A 16,669-nucleotide genomic window follows, 5' to 3' on the forward strand; every position below is an offset into this window, starting at 1 on the left:
AAAAGCCGTATGGATGCACCAACCATGTCACGGCGTGTCCCATTGAGTCTTCTACATGACCCTAGAAACCTATTCCCGTTTGTGCAGCGACACGACCAGAACGCGATTGCCAACCACACTTTGTCGCAACCGTCACCCATCTCATCTCCACTGCTCGTTCTTCCTCTGAGGGGATGATCTACCAAAACCCGTGCCATATCATTGTGTTCCCAGCATATATGAACATCTCTGTTCAAATGCTTTCTCAAATTTCATAGCCAATCTCCTGGAATGTGAGCATCTTCATTGTTGCGTCTGTTCGCGGTCACCACCAAATCTAGTAGCAATTATCGTTGTTTTGCAGCTACGTCGGATGACCCCTTCCAAAACCAACCATACCATTGATTTAGGCCTTCAGCATTCTACGCCATGCTTCCCTCGTTTCACCGAAACAGTACTGAAGCCCAACATCGATATCAGTGACCATGCACCAGATCGCGGTCATTGGGTATCCTGAACCTAGAAGCGCAACCTTCGGTCTTTTTTATCCATCATAGGTGGTCAAGATTAGATCTCAACGTATCCCTTCTTTAAGCCAAGATGGTATTTGCACAGCATGCCAAGTCAGCGCCACATCATTCTCCTTAGCATAGTCAGCGAAGTCTGGTCTGCCTTACACTTCTTGAATCTTGCACAATGATGTTGTTAAGCCTGATGTAGTGATTGTGCAATAAAGCCTTTTCCCATAGGAAGATTGTTCCGGTAAATCAGCATTTTCTTTTTAGTCTAATCCATCTCTCAAAAGTTGTTCTTTTTTAATCTTAACTCTGATTTTGGCGATTCTTGCGTATAAATGTTTCTAAAATCATCTCTATCCAGCCATAGTGTTTTAAAGTATTTTAATGATGTTTGGTATGTTGTTCTTAGTGTTTTCCTTTGTGTTGTTTGTCGGTAGTCCTTGCAATTAGTCGATAACGTTCTGGAGCAGTTCGAGGGACTTGAAGATCAAGATTTCGACAACAATAAGCAACACCGTGTAAAAGGTAAGTGTCCTTGATCATTTTTAACCTGTGATTTAAATTGTTTTGTTTTACAAAATTACATGCAGTGTTTGTTAGTATGATGGGTAATCACCTATGTTAGGGTTTTCCCTACATTTTCCTTTATCATCCCTTGGAACCTAGATGGTTTACGATTAGGTTTCTTTGGTGGATAGATTGCTTAGCCATGCTTTTGGGATGTTGAGAAGTGTCATATACTTGATTAGTGAACTTATGCAATAGTGGTCGTTAATGTGTTAATGGTCTAGCAATATGAAACCTTAGGCCTTGAGCAAAGTAGTTTTGGTGGTTGTCATGGTTATGTTGTTGGTTTAGTGTTTGCTTAAGTAACTTACGTAAGGACCTAAGAAATATCATACCAACGATGAGACCTGGTATGGGACAGGCCTGGCCTATTAATTAGCGGATTTTAGTTTTTGTGAATGCCAAACGGAAGAGTGGATGTGTGGGGATAGCTAAGGCTAGAACCGTTTGGTTAGTGGTATGAGATGTGTAGTGGAAGGGAAGGGTGAAAACTTTTTGAAAACTACAAGGCGCAAAATGGGGCTTCTGGGTGGGGCGAAAACCACATTTGACAAGGGTGAAACCTAGCGGGCATGGACATACTAGATGAAACTTTGTAACGGCTTTGAAGTTTCTTTTCGGGCGACACACCACTGGCGTGTGTTAAGTGTCTAGCCAACACGACAACATGGAAATCACGACTTGTGGGGAAAGTTGGACAACCTCTACAAAGTGTAAAATATGATATATCAACCGTGCTTACGGTTATGAGAGACTTGGATCCTCACATGATTAGTGGGTTGTGGTGGGTTATTTGTTATTTGTTATAGACTGTATGGGTTACATTCCCTTAATAATTGTTTAATGTTTTTTGAGTCAAAATATGTTTTCATTAGTCGCATTTACGTAAATATACCATGTGTTAGCCTATTCTTGATATAAGCCTGCATATCATTATCTTCCCCACACTTTTTGAGTGTGTCATGTGCTCGCACTTGATAGTTTCCTTATGTCATGTGACATGTGTGCTGCTGCTCAATGAGTGAAGATGTTGAAGATTATCAAGATGAGGTTGTGACGTTCTAGGCACGTGTCTCCCGGTTAGTTGCCTGCGGTGATAAGGGTCGGAGATCACCAACAACAAGATACCGATGGAAACCTCCTCGGGGTGGCCCGATCTTCACGACAGTAGGTTGGAAATCACAAGATAACTTGCTGCGAACAGCGGAGGATAACTAGCTTTATACCTGCCAAGGTTGGATGCGACCAAGCGACGGGGAGAGAGGCACCGAAACCGCGAAGACTTCAACTCGATCTCCGAACGACCGCAGAACCACAAACCGGGACTAATCCACACAAAACAGTGCAGCCGTACTGGAAACCGTAGAGCACGAAGTAGAGGACCCCAGATGGATCTCTTCACAAGTCCAGGAAGAACAAGGAAGAACAAGGGTGTGCAAGGCACTCAGCAGCTCGGCAGCAAAACCATACAGGTTATGTGTTCATTCAAAATGATCAAAATTAATTGTCTTTTGCAGCAGTACATAGGGGTATTTATACTAGTAACAAGTTTATAAGATAAGTATGAACTGAAGTCTCCACGTTGGGAAGGTGGAAGGCCAACAGGTGAAGCACTCCCGAGATGGTCTTTAATTCCCGCGCGTCTCGGGGTCTTCTGCGCAGTCTTCACGAAAATGGCCATTACTCCTAGCTCGGAAGTCCAAATGACGTGCCGTCAGTTGCGTTGGAAACTAGACTTGAAGCACTTTCCAACCATGTATATTATGACCCCCGTCTCTTCCCGAGATGGTACAGTTTTGCCTTGGAAGTTGGAGCAGTTGCTGTGTAACACTGGGTCTTGACGCGTAACCCATTCTCCTCGGGAGCAGCTGCCTTGGTGTTCTTGGCGTAACCCTCAGCGTCCTCAATGTAACCCGACATTGTCGCCTCTTGTGTAAACCTAAGTAACATAAGAGTACACGATTTAGGCAGTATATAATTCTCATCAATATCAAGGTGTAACCGAGAGAGGAAAGTATGCACCTCTTGTTGGAGTAACTTTGCACGGCTGCGTGTAACGGGTCCTTCATAGGCTTGAGCGCGTGTATCCATGGCTTTGCTTGGTGTAACCGGTGTTGCACTTGTCTCTTGAAGTGTAACCTTAGTTGGACTTGGTGTAACTTGTGGCGTAACCGATGGTGTAAGTGACACAGCCGGCGTAACCGATGCACTCGGGTTACGGATGGCTGGGATGTCCTCATCATGCGGTGTTGTAGGGCACCAGTGCTTCTGCTCTGCTACAGATATCTTCATAAAAGATAATATATGTCAATTGCTGTAAGAGTTTAACGTTTATTATATAAAAGTATTGCTTCTGTTATTTCACCTGTGACGTCCTTATGTGTGTTGAACATCCTGGGCACACATAAGTTGTATCTGGTTTTGTCTATTGAAACTAGGTTGATAGAGGTGGTATCAGAGCCATACTGACCGTAGGACGCAAACCTAGATAGAATAGTTGTGCCATAAGGTCATTTTTAAAAGCCTATTTTGAAAATTCCATCCCCGTGCTTTTCTAACTCTCAGTTTCTCTCTCTACTTACCCATTTTAATCTATTGAGAAAAATAAATTTTCAATACTCCTCCTTTCAAACTATTAGTTGTTGAATGCTACAGATTGTTGAAGCTCTGGGTGTAAAAGACAATCATGGAAAGCAAGGCAACATCAAGAAGAGGAAGAAATCCTTTGAAGATCATCAAGCAAACAACAGTTCTCGGCTACGTTCCACTCTTGAACAAGCATTTTGTTCTGCCAACTAGGAGTTTCATAGGTCGAGAGAAAATTTGCAGAGTACCCCTACAAGGAAGGTGTGTTTTTGCTATGAAGAAGAAAGACGCTATGCCAATGCACGTCCCTTGAGGATCCTTTGTACCTGACAATAAGAAGGTGTGTGTCCATTGTTGACAACTTATGCGCTGGGTCAAAAGATGTCCCATGAAGCACCCCGTACGGAACTGGATCAATCCCAAATCCCATATGAAGATCTCAGTACAACATTTAGACTGTCACGACTTTCAAGTTGTAACTCAAGATAGCAAAGATCGACGAGATCCCATCAAGCTCACAGAAGCTCAATAGGCACAAAAAAATAGAGTGATATATTTCATATCAAAGGCTACATGTCTATCTACTTCTCAAGAACTGGAAATATAAATCAGAGAAGTCTGCTTCTTTTCAAGGGGGTAGTCTTCCTAGCTAATCTCTTGGTTTTGGAATCTAAAGATAGATATTGGAAATGGCTAGTCAACAAAGGTAATGCGATAATAAAGTGTGTTAAAGGAAGGACAGTACCCAGAAGCTACACTTCAACCACAGAAGTGATTGCTAAGAACAAGTTTTCTTTCCTCAGAATTAGGATATGCCTTACTAAATCTTAAAGGATAAGAATATCCGCCCAACCAACAGATGAGAAGATCATTAAAAAAATAATAAAGAAAACTTATCAGGAGTGCTAAAGCTACAGAATTCTCAGGAATCAGAAAGCACTAAGATGTATCATGATCTCAAGGATTCTTATCGGTAGTATGAAAACAAGAGTGGTGTTGCAAAGTATATGATCCTATGTGACACATATAAAAAAAGTTAGAATAGTACATCAGAGACAACTACAACCATTAAGATACCAGGAATGGAATATTCGAGAAAATCTAACATACTCAGGGTAATCAATAAAGATTTATTGAAATAGTTGGGAAAGACAACAAAAGCAAAGTGAGCAGAGTATGTTAGGGCAATGAGGTTAACAATGAGAAGAAAAAGTAATTTGGAAAGCGAGAAGAAAACTTGAAGATCAAGATCCCTTATCTCATTTTCGATCTTCCTGAATCTCGAGGGCGAGATTCCTGTAAGGGGGGTAGATTTGTAACACCCTGATTTTAAGAATTTACAACTTTTTAAAATTTTCCAAGATTATAGAATAGCTTCACCAGTAGTATAGCTTTAAAACCTATTTTGTTAATAAAAAATCAATATAGGTTATTATTTTGTGTGCATTGCATGTTGAGTTTTGCTAGGAGCCAGGTAAATGAATAAGAGTTCTTTTTCTTTTTCTTTCTCTTTGGTGTTTTGAGTGAAAAAGATTTTTAAAAGGTTTTTACAAAACTCAGTAGTAAATTAGATAAGGATCTTAACGGTTGGAATTCAAAGTCTTTGAATTTATCATTTATTCAATCCTTGATCATACCTGATCCTTCTCTAGTTCAATTCAAAACTTATCTAAATCCTTGTTTAAAACCAATCTCTCCTCTTTCTTAAAGTCCACCCAAATTAAAATTTAAATTCCTTATCTACTCCCATTCTTGTTCAACCTCATTTTTTCGTTTCTCTTAAATTCATTCTAAGATCAATTCAAATTCAAACCCTATTCAAATTTCTTTGCAAAAGTTTCTTTTCTAAACCCTAGACATACCTAAAGTGTATTCGGGCTCAATCTTTCTCAAGTCCAAACCCTTAGCCAAATCTTCTAGATGGCCCAATAAAGGATCCACGAAATCTGCAAATTTTCCCTGAGTCCTAGACAACCTCATCTTATTATGAAGTTTTAGAGTTCAAAACAGGCTCAAATGCAAATCTTGACAGTACCAAAGTTGTAGGTCTCGTCGAGAGATTCGACTTGAACCTATGGAAGTACCCATTTGGATAATGGAGCTAGGAGTTATGGCCCCCGAAATCAGTGCTGCGCAGATAAGTCTAAGTTCAAACAGTTTAACTTGTGGTGCATTTTTGAAAATCAATGGCATTTTCAGATGTTCCAATGAAAACCAAAGTTGTATATCATTTCGAGTAGACAATTTAGAGTCAAGAAACGTCCAATTTAGAGTTCGTACGATGGAGATATCATCCTCAGAATAGAGAGCTATGAAAAAGGAAATCCTAACCGACTTGAACTCGAACCCGATTCGTGTTCGGCTTGGACTCCGCATTAACCAACCACCCCTAGTCCTATAAATATGAGTTGCACGCCATCTACTACACCTATTCCATGCCCCTAAGCCCTAGACGTCGCTGCTGCCCTGTCAGTGCACCGTTGTTCGCCGTCGTCGACCGTGATGCGCTACCTCATCTTCTACGTGAATCATCCTTCCTCGACCATCGAAGCAAGGTGAGGACCCCTTCTTCTCCTCCCTTAGTACTATTTTACCATCATAATAAGTCCCTAGCCAAGCCCTAGCCCCGACTAAAATCCGATCTACACCACCACGGTTGTCACCGTCACGGACAGCCATGCTGTAGCTAATTGGCATCGACGTTCCCGACCAACTAGTGCACCGTTCACCATGCCCTTTCACCAGTGCATGTCCCATGTGTTCCCCATGCCCTCACCAACCAGGTCAGCCAGTAGAGTAGCCAAAACACCGGGATCAAGGTCAACATACCAGCAATTCGGTTTCTGAACGCGTTCTACGCACGCACCAGATTTGCATTTGCGTTCCCTATCAATCTGAAAGCCGTATGGATGCATCAACCGTGTCACAGCGTGTCCCATCGAGTCTTCTACGTAACCCTAGGAGCCCATCCCTGTTTGTGCAGCGACACGACCGGAACACGATTGCTAACCATAGTATGTTGAAACCATCACCCATCTCATTTCCGCTGCTCGTTCTTCCTCTAAGGGGATGATCTACTAAATCCCATGCTAGAGCATTGTGTTCTCGGGATTTATGAACATCTCTGTTCAAACGGTTTCTCAAATTTCATAGCCAATCTCCTGGACCGCGAGCATCTTCATTGTTGCATCTGTTCACGGTCACCACCAAACCTAGTAGCAGTCATTCCTGTTTTGCTGCTACCTCAGATGACCCATTCCAAAACCAACCATACCATTGATTTAGTATTTCCACATTCTATGCCATGCTTCCCTCATTTCACTGAAACACTACTAAAGCCCAACATCGATGTTAGTGGCCACGCGCCTAATCGCAGTCTTCGATGAAGACCGAACCACCACCGCTACACAGAGTCACCAGTAGTATCCTTAACCTAGAAGCGCAACCTTCGGTCTTTTTGATCTATCATATGTGGTCGAGTCTAGATCTCAACGTATTCTTTCTTTAATCCAAGATAGTACTTGCATAGCATGCCAAGTCAGCACCACATCATTCTCCTTAGCCTAGTTACCGAAGTCTGGTCTGCCCTACACTTCTTGAATCATGCGCAATGATGTTGTCAATCCTGACGCAATGATTGTGCAATAAAGTCTTTTCGCATAGGAAGATAGTTCTGGTAAATCAGTATTTTCTTTTTACTCTAATCTATCTCTCCAAAGCTGTCCTCTTTTCATCTTAACTCCGATTTAGGCGATACTTACGTATAAATTTTTCTAAAATCATCCCTATCCAACCATAGTGTTTTAAAGTGTTTTAATGATGTTTGGTATGTTATTCTTAGAGTTTTCCTTTGTGTTGTTTATCGATAGTTCTCACGATTGGTTGATAACGTTCCGGAGCAGTTTGAGGGACTTCAAGACCAAGATTTCAATAGCATTGAGTGACATTGTGTAAAAGGCAAGTGTCCTTGATCATCTTTAACCTATGTTTTAAACTATTTTGTTTTACAAAATTGCATGCAGTGTCTGTCAATATGATGCGTAGTCACCTATGTTAGGGTTTTCTCTTATCATCCCTTGGAACCTAGATGGTTTATGGTTAGGTATCTTTGGTGGATAAATTGCTTAGCCATGCTTTTGGGATGTTGAGAAGTGTCCTATACTTGATCAATGAACTTATGCAACAATGGTCGTTAATGTGTTAATGGTCTAGCAATATGGAACCTTAGGCCTTGAGCAAAGTGGTTTTGGTGGTCATGATTTTGTTGTTGGTTTAGTGTTTGCTTAAGTAACCTAAGTAAGGACTGGTTCGTGGAGCGACAACCCAAGAAATATCATACCAACCACGAGACCTGGTATAGGACAGGCCTGGCCTATTAATTAGTGAATTCCAGTTTTTGTGCATGCCAAACGGAAGAGTAGATGTGTGGGGACAGCTAAGGCTAGAACCATTTGGTTAGTGGTATGAGATGTGTAGTGGAAGAAGGGACAAAACTTTCTGAAAACTATAAGGCGCAAAAGGGGGCTTCTGGGTGGGGCAAAAACCACTTTTGATGGGGGTGAAACCTAACGGGAATGCACATACTAGATTAAATTTTGTAAAGGCTTTGAAGTGACTTTCCGAGCGATACACCACTGGTGTGTGTTAAGTGTCTCTAGCTAACATGGCAACATGGAAATGACGACTTGTGGGACAACCTCTGCAGAGTATAATACGAAGCTATCCTCTTGGGCCTCCAGAAGGCTCGAGACTTAGGGGCAGCCAGAGTCATCATTCAGATTGACTCTTAGATCATTGTCGGCCATGTCAATAAGAGCTTCAAAGTTCGACATCCAGACATGATAAGATACCTTGAATCCATCCGCAAGGCATTCGTGGCATATCAATATAGAGCATACCGTGAACGGACAATGGCCAGGCAGACGCCCTGGCAAAAGCTGCCACCACAGGCAAAGACCCACCGTTGGGCACCTTCCTTGAGACTCTACATCAGCCAACTGCTAAGACTCTTGATGAGATGGCCGCCACCATCCTCCCCATCGAAACCACCGACTGAAGAACTCCCCTCTTACCCTTCCTCAGTGGAACAGAAGAGCCAGAAGACCCAATTGCGCTCTGCCGCATTTAGCATCACGCCAGGGGCTACCATCTCATAGAAGGCGCCCTGTACAAGACAGGTGTCTACGCTCCCCTCCTTCGCTGCATTACCAGACAAGAAGGGGCCAACCTCCTCCGGGAGATACATGAAGGCCTTTGTGGCAACCATTTGGTGCCTTGCGCCCTAGCCGACAGGGCACTTCGTCTGGGGCTCCATTGGCCTACAATTATGTTCGATGCAGAAAACCTCGTCCGCACTTACCAAGGATGCCAATGGATGGGACACTGTAGCTACCGGCCCCTAGCACCCTACAACCAACCACTCCCATCTGGCCCCTGGCTCGTTGGGGCATATACCTCATCGGACCATTCCCCTGTGTCAAAGGCAACCTTCAGTATGCGGTGGTAGCATTGGAGTACTTCTCCAAATGGGTTGAGACTGAACCCCTCACGGTGATCACATCAAAGAATGTCCAGAAATTCTTCTGGAAGAACATAATCTACCTTTTTGGCATCCCACGATAGCTCATGGTCGACAACAACACCCAATTGACTCCGGGCCTTTTAGACAATTCTGTGATGACTTGGGCATCGAATTATGCATTGCGGCAGTTCGGCATCCTCAGTCCAACGGGGCCATCGAATGGGCCAACGACAACATCCTCTCTAGCCTAAACCACCGACTTGTCAGCCTAGCCCGAGGTCTATGGGTCGAAGAGCTTCCCAAGATTTTATGGTCCCTCCGCACCACTATCACGCGAGCCACTAGGTTAACCCCTTCCGCCTCCTATATGGCGACGAGGCCATGACCCCCATCGAGGTCAAGGGATGCTCACTCAGGGTGCAACTTCCACAAACTACCAAAGAAAGAGAGCTCACCCTAGATCTCATCAAAGGCACGCAGCTTCATGCCATCTAGAATCTCGATCACTACATCAAGAAAGCCAAGGCCTGCTACAATCCTAAGGTTGAGCCATGAAACTTCAGGCCTGGCAACCTAGTACTTTGACGTGCCCTAGCCCTGGGAAAACTACGCAACAAAAGGGAAGGCCCATACCTAGTCCTCAGGTCTAACAGGCCTGACTCCTACCGCCTGGCCGATACAGAAGGGACCCTCCTCGAACACAGTTGGAATGCGGAGACCCTCGGCAAATACTATGTGTAGGGGACCCCAGGCTTAGTCCTCTTCGAAGATCCAGGACAATAAAAAACCGTAGGTTTACACACCCACAAATAGCCACCAAACCTAGAGGTATTACCTCCCAAAAAAAATCCTGTATCCCACACAAAGTCTACGAAGATCCTCTGGCATCTTGAAGGCACTACCTCCGTGTCGGAGAGGTAAAAACCTCCAGCATCTTGAAGGCACTGCCTCCATGCCAGAGAGCAAAAATCCCTCTGGCATCTTGAAGGCAGTGCCTCCGTGCCGAAGAAGTTTATCCCTCCACCATCTTTAAGGCATGACTGACCTACGTGGTGGAGACGCAAAGACCACTACAGCATCTTGATGGCTTAGCCTCTGTGCTAGACACGCATATATCCCTCCGCCATCTTTAAGGTCTAGCTAACTGACATGGCGGAGAGGCAAAGACCGCTCCAACATTTTGAAGGCATTGCCTCTATGCCGGACAAGAAAAAGACCTTTCGTCATGTTTAAGGCCTGGCTGACCTATATGGCGAAGGGATAACCTCCCAGGCATCTTGAAGGCCTAGCCTCCGTGCCAAAAAGGATTCATACAAAGTAATGATCCTCTGACACCTTGAAGACTAAAAGTTTCTGTGCCAAAATCATCAGACCCCTCTGGTAACTTAAAGAACTAGCCTCCATACTACAAGGTGTCACACATCGAAACATTAGTAAACATAGGGAATCCCCTCTACAGAGGGAGCTATTGCCTAAGACGGAGCCCCCTCAGCCTCAGAAAGACGAAGGATGCGTTGGGAAGGGATATGAGTTGAAGGCTGAGAAATCTAGCTCTTCCTCCTCCTGCTCCTCCGGCGGGGACTCCGCATCCTATACCTCATCCACCTTCACCTCGACCCGAATAGGCTCAAGGATTTCTGAAGGCACCCTTCCGTCAAAATCCCAGGGGAGGACAAAGCATTGAAAGAAGAATGAGACAGCAATCTCCCGGGTTGTTCGGGCTGCACACCAGTCATCCTTTGCAACAAAATATACATCTAGAGCACAAACAAGGGGGTCCTCCGGCTCGACCTTGACCAAGACATCGGCGTCCACCTTCGGATCCACGCGCCAATTGGAATCGCTGGAGCATAACAAAGCGACTCAGCCATCAGACGGATAGATTGGTCCTAGATGCTCCAGATGCACTCGATCTCTCCCCGGAGGCACCATCCCAGATACGAGCGAGGCCCCCTCCAGCTTTGGGCTGCCGCACCTATTTACGCAGATCGGACTCCAGTTGGCCTCAAAGGCACGAACATTCCAGAACAACACAGGCGAACCACAAGAAGACAGACATGGCTCTATTAGATAAGAAAAATCCAAATACATGAAGCAAAAGGGGGTAGTCAACATACTAAGACTTTGACCCCCTTCGGTAATAAAAGAAAGCAAAAAATAGATAGCCTGCGACAGAGCTACACCTCCAGGGCGTCCACACACGGAGACTACTCCTGCGGAGCAATAGCGTGAAGCAAAAAGCCTCTAGAGGGTCGCAGTGCGCTTGCATGCTCTGGATGAAGGGCCAGATGTCCCAACAAATAACCCGGGCAAAGATCCCCCGGGGTGCCTAGAGTCACCTGACTTGCTATGTAGCACAGCGTCACACTCCAGCCATGCCTCACCCATAAGATATGGAAGAATTTCTCCAGAGCCACGCGAATATCCACTAGAGGTGCCTCTAGCCTAAAACTCTCGATCACAGAGTCTGGCACCTACTGCTCTAGTAATTCGAGGGGACCAACCCCCACTTGGTGCAGTAGGGCCAGGTGGAGCGCTGCGGCTAAACGTGCGCTGGACCTCACGTTGATCTCCGCAGCTCTAACCATGACCTTTGCAGCGGACCGAAGCCAAAAGAGCGGCATAGCCGACGCCTTCGAGTCGAGGGTAGTGGTGAACACTTGGCCCCAAGGCTGTTCATGGCATCGGAGGTGATCCAGGCAACCTCCGACGCAAGTGCAGCTAACTGTTGGCACTCCGAGCATAGTACCCCCTCCGATGCCTGAGCCTCCTTCAGCTCTCGCTGCACCTCGCCCATGTAGCCTGAAGGGTCTTAACATCACCTTCGGTTGACACACGGGTTGCGTTGGCCACACCAGCGAACTCTCTCATCTCCTGGAGGTCTTCAGTAGCCTTCCACGCGTCAACCTTCGCACGCTCCCGCTTCAACCTCCATGCGCTCCCATTTCAAAACCTACTCTCGTCGAAGACCCTCCTCACGCTCGTAGAGCGCTGTCTCCTCCTGAAGACGATCCTCCGAAGACTCCACTTGCTTCCGGGCATCCTCCAAGGCCTGACAAAGGCCTTCAACCTCATCACGGGTAGTGAAAAAGGAGTGGCACCCCCTTCTCCCAGTGCCCTCATCAAAAATACTAGCTATGAGGCACAGTAGAAGATGAAAAGGAAAAAATGAGCTACTCAGAATCAGACACCGGACCCAGCAAATCATGATGAAACTATTGACCTGTAGGACCGCCACTACCAGTAGTGCCTCCACTTCCTCCAAAGGACGTTAGGCCAACGACTGCTCAACCTCTCCACTCCGAAGAAGAGAGGAGGCCGTGACGAAGGCCCTTGATGCATTCGGGTGCAACGTGAAGTCGTCCAGAGTCAAGACCCCAAGGCCAGGCCCTCCTCAGTCGTCACAAAGGGAGCCCCTGCAGAGGGCACAGTGCCCCCAGCATCGGCCGCCAGGGCCAAGTCACCAGCCGGCTCGGGGCTCCACGGAGACAAGGCCGCGTCCCATGAGGCGGCATTCAAGGACACCTCCAGAGGAGTCCCCGACCCCTGTCGGGGCTCTGAAGCCTCTGGGGGAGGAGTCGAAGACGCATCCACATTGGTGGTCACTGCAAAATACCAAGAAACATGAATCAAGATCCCGGTGCATGTCCAAAATAGGATATGGCTAACGAAGCAATGACACCTCACCAAGTCCCTCAAACCTTCTCTAGAAGGGCCTATAATGTCATCAACGTCTGAACCGGTGAACCCAAAATCATATTCCATAGAGGCCACGTCTCCTCTCTGGCTTTGGCCATGGCTGGCAATATCCGAAGAGGCAAGGCCCTTCCCCCGGTTACCACTATCGAGTTGATCCTCACCTCCAGATAGGTTCCCCGCACTCCTGACCCACCTCTTGCACTTCTTATGGACCAACGACACATCGGACGACTCGGCTGTTGAGCCGGTGTGCGAACCTTTGAAGGCAGAAGGCCACTGAGCTCGAAGTGGCTTCATGTGGATCGCGGGAGTGGCGTGCACTTGCTTTCCAACGGACTGAGGCTCCAGCTGATCCCGCCATGCCGGAGCCCCCACTTCGAGGTGAAAGCAGGTGCGGTTGTACCGCTCCCAACTCTGTGTCAGAGCCACCCGCTACTCCTGCTTGGCATGAGTAGGTGGGCCCAGGATCACCTCTGCGATGTTTGCCGCATGCTCTAGCGGAAGGCAGCTCTCTGAATGAAAACGGTGGCTCACGTCTGTGGATCAAAAACTAGACAACAAAGAGAACACACCAGAGCTGATGGTGGGACCAGAGTACACCTTTGGCCACTCTTCCGTACCTTACTCGAAGATGCAGTCCTAGCCCATCTGTAGGGGCTGAATGCGCAACATGGTGAACTCCTCCATGAGGTCATGCATGCTCATCTTTTCAGCCACCCTCCGGAGAAGGGCCAGCCACGAAGCAAACTAGTCATCTGTGATCCCTGTCTTGTGCTCTGGGACATACGCGATATCCCGATTTGTGGAGCGAAGGGGGGATGCGAGGCTAATGTTGTAATAAAACCATCGCTGCAACCAGCTGATATACCACCGACCATTAATAGCCTTCACTGGGAAGGCATCATGGTACTGCAGTCATATCTAGAAGTAAACACTGTTGAAGCTGAGTGGCCTCTTTGTCCCATCACCCTTCATCTTCGGCTGGCAGCTTGCAAAATGGACGGCTGCGAAGAAATTCGCCCTCCCTTCACACCCCTTCGCCCGCATGGCCCACTCTAAGGTGGCTAGGTGGGTGATGGCGTTGGCATGGAGCTGCGGAAGCTCCACGTAGTAGTGGCGGAGCACCTCCTCAAGTAGCGGCACCAACGGAAAGTCCAGACCCGCTTCAAAGAAAGCCTCGAACACCACGACCTCATGGGCTAGAGGCTCCGGGACCTCCTCGTCCAGCGAAGACCGAGCGACAGCTCTAGAGGAAATCTTCCCCTCCCTAAACATTCGGTAAAGCTTCGTGCCATCGATTGTAGACACCCCTAGCACGATGGTCTGCTGGGGATGACTACTGATGGTGCGGTGGAGCTCCACCCCTGGCGGCTGCCCCATCACCAACAGAGGAACCGGTGCCACCGGAGGGCCCCCCGCCATAGCCACGCCAGCGGCTTCACTCGCTGCCTAAGTTCCAGATCCACCCGCGGCACTCGAGCTAGCCATACGGATCGTAGGAGGATGGCGGAAGGCACTGGACAGCAAGAAAGAAAGAATAATAGCAATCGATAGATGCACGCACAAAGCAAGAACAAATGAGGCAAAGGGCAAACGAGAATGAGGCGTAAGCAAGAAGGCCACTCAAGGTAATCCCTCTCCTTATAAAGATAAGGGAGAGATTACCACCCCTAGAAAAATGGGTGCATGCCCCGTCCCTCCGCCTGCCAGGCCACGATCATGGGGGAGCGAAACTGCCCCCATGACCCCCAACCACAAGACGCCACGCATTCCACGTCCACCTGACAAGGCGTGATTGTGCCTTTTCACAGGGCACATTCAATGCCCCTTGTTACCAACATTATCGAACGGACAGTTTAGATTAAGTGGATCAAATCTTCCAAGGCAAGCCAAGCGATACTAGGGACCATGAGCCATCAAATAGCAAAGCCAGAGACCACTGGAGGCCCTGCTCTGAAAGAACCACAGGCCCAACTGCTCCGCTAGCTGCCCTCGTGAGGGGATACTGTTGAGGGTCATTGTTAAGGACCCGCGACGGCCCCTTGGCTTAGCTAGCCCATGCCCATGGATCCACACCTCCCGAAGGCCACTTTTGGACTTTCGTGCTTCGGAGTAACCATCTCCCGGAGCCAACTCTCCCAAAGCCTCCATCTCCTGGAGCTGTGCCTCCCGAAGCCTCCACCTCCAGGAGCTATGGCCCCCTGGATCCCCCGTCTCCGGGGCTCGGACAAGCTTCCCAAACACTATGGGGTTAGTCATCAAGCCTCAAGAAAGATCTGCCAGAAGGGGAACACCGGTCATCCTTTGCCTGTAAGGAAGTGACCGATATTAAGTACCTAGCCTAGTGGACGCTGTCCTGACACCCCAGTACAATGGAAGTTATCCTGACACCCCCTGATAGCGTGGCGTCGGGCTGCAATTGGCGACCGGCTCACCCCTCAGGGTGCAGACACCACAATAGTTACCATGGTACATATTTATCTTTTATTTAGGGTACAATGTAGTTATTCAGGATAAGGCCATGTAACTCGGCCAGGTCCTGGATATTTTGCACATAGCGATAACTTGTATGCTAAGCTATGTACAACCCTATAAATAGGAGGCCATGGTCGTCTGGGAGAGGAGAGGGCAACACACAGGACATAGAGGTGCACAAACACAAAGTCACATTGTGATACTCCCCCTAGACCGATTCATTTTTTCTACTATTAATATATTTGTGGTGTTCCTTCCTCTAAAACTTCATCTCATAGCTTGAGTCTCCTCCTTAGAAGAAACTCTCGTCGTACTTGCTGGGACAAGATGATCTCTTGCTCCAACAACAAGCTCTACCGAAAGGGGAGTAATAGAATCTTGATGAAGTGCATCACTCAAGAGGAAGAAAATAAAATATTGCTCAATATCCATAAAGGCATGTGTGATAATCATGCATCTTACTAAACCTTGGTCGGAAAAGCTTTCTACCAAGGATTCTATTGGCCAACCGCCCTCTAGAATGCTTCTGAGTTGGTCAAAAAGTGCGAAAACTGCCAATTTATTGGAAGGCAGACCACTCGACCAGCCGAAGCTCTACAAACAATTCCTCTTCCTTAGCCTTTCTCCTTCTGAGGCTTGGATATCCTGGGACCGTTCCTAAGGGCCCAATGAGGTTATAAGTTCTTATATGAGGCTGTCAACACGTTCACTAAGTGGATCAAGGCCGAACTCGTTTGGAAGATAACCGTAGAACTGGCTAAGAAGTTCTTGAGGAGGATAATTACTTGATTCAGAATTTTGCATCGGATAATTACAAACAATAGTAGCCAGTTCGAAAGTGGGACCTTTATCGCGTTCTGTGAAGAATTTGGCATCAATGCTTATTTTGCTTCAGTAGCTCACCTTCAAAGTAATGGTCGGGTTGGACGCACCAATGTTATAATCTTGTAGGGTATCAAAACTCAGTTTTCGACGGGCTAAAGGCCTACTCAAAATGATGGGTGAAAGAGCTTCCATCGATACTATGGGATGTTCGCACCTCGACTAACAGAGCCACCGATCAAACTCCTTTCTTCTTAGTCTATGGAGCAGAAGCAGTGCTCCTGACAGAGTTGAAGTATGGATCGCCTTGAGTGGAAAGTAACTTGGAAGAAGGGCAAGCGCAATCAAGAGTGGGCGAAAGGAGTATCATGATCAAGCATCCATTCGAGTGGCTAAGTATCAATAAGCATTGCGTAGATATCATAGTTAGAAAGTCCAACCCAAGAAACTCGCTGCTAGGGACCTTGTTTTACAAAAGGTGTAGAAACAGGCTCAGTGCCAT

The sequence above is a fragment of the Phragmites australis genome, chromosome 12 (genome assembly GCF_958298935.1).
Source record: "Phragmites australis chromosome 12, lpPhrAust1.1, whole genome shotgun sequence".
Lineage (NCBI taxonomy): Eukaryota > Viridiplantae > Streptophyta > Magnoliopsida > Poales > Poaceae > Phragmites > Phragmites australis.